The sequence below is a fragment of the Ictidomys tridecemlineatus genome, chromosome 3, assembly GCF_052094955.1.
Source record: "Ictidomys tridecemlineatus isolate mIctTri1 chromosome 3, mIctTri1.hap1, whole genome shotgun sequence".
Classification (NCBI taxonomy): domain Eukaryota; kingdom Metazoa; phylum Chordata; class Mammalia; order Rodentia; family Sciuridae; genus Ictidomys; species Ictidomys tridecemlineatus.
In genome coordinates this window covers 68288752-68293591 of record NC_135479.1, presented here as the reverse complement: position 1 = coordinate 68293591, position 4840 = coordinate 68288752, and the positions used below count along the sequence as shown (strand labels likewise).

At 42.3% G+C, this 4840-nt stretch overlaps 1 non-coding gene across 1 annotated transcript; it reads left to right on the top strand.

Moving 5' to 3' along the window:
- The first annotated feature begins 3824 nt into the window (after window positions 1-3824).
- Window positions 3825-3926, top strand: LOC144376576 (small nucleolar RNA U13). Its single transcript, XR_013437158.1, has one exon. It is a non-coding gene; the product is annotated as a small nucleolar RNA U13 (small nucleolar RNA).
- Window positions 3927-4840: the final 914 nt, after the last annotated feature.

Here is a 4840-nt window from a genome sequence, read left to right as displayed (position 1 = left end):
GGTGGTGATGGCTCCATTCTGAGTATGTATACAGGGCTGGAGAGGGAGGGAGCAATTTTATTAAGGGAATGGAAGGTGGGAAATAGTGTGGCCTTTTTGCTCTGTTGTCTCAGGACACAATACTTGCCCTCTGTGTGATATACACATGAGAAAGTGTGGCACATGGGCCTCTTTCTTCCTTGGCTTTTTTTGTACCAGAGTCAATTATTATTGGCTTTAAATATGGAATAAAGAAAAAAATACGGAAAATGAGATTGAATTATGAAAAGCAAATTCTGAAATCTGTAGAGTGTGAGCAGAGGACAATAAATTAAGAAGCCCAAGGAGTATCCATGTGACACAAAGAGAGAGCAGTGTGTGGGGTCAGGTCTTTGGAGCCTGGGGAACCATCCACCCCTTTAGTAGGTGGCAGGGAGAGCATGTCCTGAGAAAGTCCTGATGCTTCACAGAGTGTGGTAATATGAGCAGAGAGTGTGGCCTCTATAAACAAACACAAACCCCTTGGTATTGTGCTGTGGTGATGACAGCCAGGCAACCTGGCTTTCGCCTAGCTGTGTACATGGGACTGCTCATGCTTGGCCTGGCCCCAGGCCAGCGAGTACCCCACACCATATCCAGAATCTACACGGTGAGTGCTTCCTGCCCAGGGGTATCTCAGCCGGTGGCAGAGCCCCCCCGCCACCAGGAACAAACAAACTCTTGTTCCTCCAGATGTATAATTTTACATTTGGCTTTATACAAATTTATTTAATTTAACAGGATCCAGACATGGAGAACGTCATCACTGCCCTGATGTTTGGGGGCAGGGTAGAGAGTTATTTTGTCCAAGTCATTTTGGGTCTTGGTCCATGAAACAGGTCAATAAAGAGATTGTTTTATAATTACAGACAGGTTGTAATGGGAAGACTAGATTCCCTCTTATTAAAGCTCCCCAGCCTGGGTGTAGCTTAGTGGCAGAGCACTTACCTAGGTTGTGCCAGACCCTGGGTTCAATTTGTGGCTTTGCAATGATGCAAAAACAAGAGGTTAAAAAACTTCCTGAGGCAAATCTAAGGTGACTGCCCCTCTCTACTGTGTGTTCTGGTAGAACTAGGTGTGCACACATGCGCTCCGGCTTAGGTGGGGGAAGAACGTGGCTAGCATACGCATCCTTACCTGTCATGTGACAAAATCCTGCACCTTCCAGATGAGATGGAATGGGACAGTGTGAGAGTTCATCAGAATATCTATTCAGAATGGCACATCATTTTAAGACTGGTGAATTGCTATTTCTGAAATCTCCCATTTAATATTTTTGGGCTATAATTGATCACTTGTAACTAAAACCGTGGAAAGTGAAACAGAAGACACATGCATTACTTACCAAACAGAGAGCCTTCTTCTGGAACCCTGGCTGGGCTTGGAAGTTGACACTGTTTCCCCAAGATGTACTAAAGGTGAACTGTTCAGGGGCTTCTCCTCAGGTAATGGAGGAGGGAGAAAAGTGTGCCCCAATGGGTTTAAAAGACATAGTGAGGATTAAAAATGTATCCAAATAGTTTTTAGTATGAATTTTCTTCCAACCTCCAAATGGATATTTAATAGACATTGAACTGATTAATGACAATTCATTCAAAATGGATAAACTACCCATAACCTGAAATTGATTCTTTTTATATAAACTCATAAAGAAAACTTTAGGTCACCACTGATGTCATAGGTTGGATATACTAATTTTATTTTTTTATAAACTCTAAAATAAATACATAGTTCTTAGGATGTAAATTTGTTTATGTAACATCTGGGATCATTTTGTGAAATCTACTTAATATGAAGAATCAATCTATTCCACCGAATTTCATCAGAAAATTTGTGTGCATGCACACATGCACACACACACACACACACACACACACACACACACACATACAATTTTATTTCTTTTGTGGTATTTATTTTTCAAATAGGCGATTTGTTTTGGAAGTTTCTGCGAAACTCTATTTCATGGGAGAACAATATTGTAATGACTTTGGGGTCTTTTCCAGACACATTTTGCCCATTTTCTCCAACAGATCTGGATCTGTAGCTTGTTTCAAGAGACCACAGTGTACAATCAATGAAGGAAACTTGCATTGCAATTCCTTAGTGCTCCCAGTGCAAGGGTGACCTATCTGATGAAGGAGAATTACACACCCCCAGCAGTCCTGCAGGGGAAGTGTGAGTTGTGTTGTTCACCTGTTGGCACATCTGAATGACACTTTGTGCTAGTTAACAGTTTCACATGCCTTGCTCACTCACAAGCCTCACCTTTTTGCAGGCAAGTGTGGTCACTGTTTCTTCCCCTATTCATCAAGCTGCCTGCATGGCCTCCCTGATGCTGCTCACAGGCACTGGACAAAACACAATCCCTGCCAGGTGGGGTGCCCCGGGATTCTGTGTGGATGTGGAGAACTGGGCCCATAAGCATTAACTGAGTGCCAGTTAATGAGGAAAGGAGACCTCTGGATTTGTGTGCTCACTCTGCCCCGTCTGCAAATGTGATCTTCTCCACAGGCTAAGCCCTCCCACAGTCTTTCAATTAGAGGCACAAAAAATTCCAGCTAGGTCAATGATCTGGCACATCATTCAGTACATCACTATTGTAACTTAGGTGTGCCCCATGTCACCTCCCAAATATGTGTCAAAGTCTGAATTTGTTATTTATATTCTCCGAATTGTTTGTGGGTTAATTGGAATGACTTTTGATATTGCCTGCTGATTTTGATACTGGTTTTGCAGTGTTTTAGTGTGGAAGAAGTAGGCTACATCACCCATCCTGAGTATGAAGGCTGTTACACAAGGTATAGATGCCACCCCGGATAAGAGAGAAGTGGTGGGCTTGCAACCCAGTCCTTTAGCTCTCCTAGTCAGCTAGTGCAGTACCAAGCATAGAGAGATTCTCCAAAAATTAAGTTTATCCTGGAAAAACATTGCAATGAGAATATGCATGTGATAATAAACCATGTGTATAATAAAAGCATGGTGATGCATGCCTGTAATCCCAGGGCCAGGAGGATTGCAAGTTCAAGGCCAACCTCAGCCACTTACTGAGACCCTAGTAACTAAGACTCAGTTTCCTAATAAAAATTAAAATTAAAAAGGAATAAGGATGTGACTCAGTGGTAAAAGCCCTCTGGGTTCAGTCTCCAGGAAGATTGCATGAAGAATATCAATATTGCATGAATAAACCAATATTCACCAAGAATCCTAGAAGTGTCATTACCTGAGGTTAGGTGGGCAGTTGTTGGACAGTTCTTACAGAAGTGTTTTGTGAGCAAGGTTGTGATGGCTTTGTGCAAGGGGATGGTTCTGGCAGTCTCTTGTAGCAGTTCTTGTTAACAGGCAAATGCAGGTGACATTGCCTCCATTACCGCCTCCCTGATTAATTTACATTTTGTTCAAGCTTAACCCAAGAGGCTCCATTTTAATTCTGACAACTTTAATATAAGGTAAATGGGGAGAGTTAGGGAACCTCTCCCTGTGACTCCATTTTTTCACCTGCAAAATGTGGAGGAGAGAAGCTACTTTATTTCAAGGTAATTTCCCATATTAAATAAGGTAACATGCAAAGTGTAGAACAGCATTTCTCAGCAGTGGCCCATAAAATGCCAGTCAAAAGCCTACTGAGCTATGATTTTTACACAATATTCAATTTTTAGTCTAAAGTTTGTGGGGTCTCAGGATGCTGTACTTTATCTTGTAAAACAACTTGTATTTACCTTTTGGAGTTCCAAATTATACAATATTGTAATTTGCAATTATCATATCACAGTCTTACTTGACATAAATTAACTAACAAAAGCATGATTCCTTGGATGTTCTTATGTACAATGCATGTTTTAATGCCATTGTGTGAGATTTGCCTCCCTCAAACTTTGTTGCAGTGTGAGCACATTATCAGTCTGATGTGAAAAATGGAGAACAACTCTCACCTTTACCTTGGCAAACCCTTGTAGGAAGAACACAAGTTTTAATAAATGCTATTTGTGGGGAAGCTGTCTTGGTGTATCTTTAAGGAAGGTCTGGGTCCTGCTGGGATGGACCTTCAGGTAAGAGGCCCTGGCTCTGGGCAAGTGGTCCTCTTGACAAAGGGTAGGGTCAGGCCGCTTCATTGCCCTCTTTTTGGGCTCATTAGTATGACACTGAAATGCCCCATTCCATTTGCCCACTGATGTTCCCTATGAGGACACATTCTTAGGCATGCTCTTCTCTTAGGACCAGAGGACTCCAAATGTATGCTTCAAATGACAACTTTCCACCCAACCCACAGCTCTCCATGGCAACTGAAGAATCTTTAAAAGCTACAGCCACCAAACTAGACTCACTGTTCACTGTTGCCATGGTTTAGACCCTCAACATCCCCCAAAGAACCAGGTGTTAAAATCTTGATCTGCAGGGTGTCACTATTGGAAATTGGTGGAAACTAAGGAATGAGGCCTCATGGGAAATTTTGGCTCAGAGGGTGTGCCTTCAAAGGGGATTATAAGATGTCAGTTTCTTTCTCTTTTTCTCTTGACTCAGCATTCAGTGAATAATCTGCTCTGCTATGCACTCTCCACCATGATGTGCCACTTTGCCACAGGCCCTAAGCAGCCAGGCCAACTGACCATGAACCCAAATTCCCAAAACTGTGAGACAGAATACATCTTTCTTATTTTTCATAGGTTGACTAACTCAGGTATTTGTTATAGTGGCAGAACACTGACTAATACAACGATCCACCTGTCAGTCTATACACAGTATCCCCATTTGCTGGGTTGCTTCCTCTCCAAATAGGAGACACCCTTGACACTTCTCTATTTTGCAAACAATTCCAGAATCC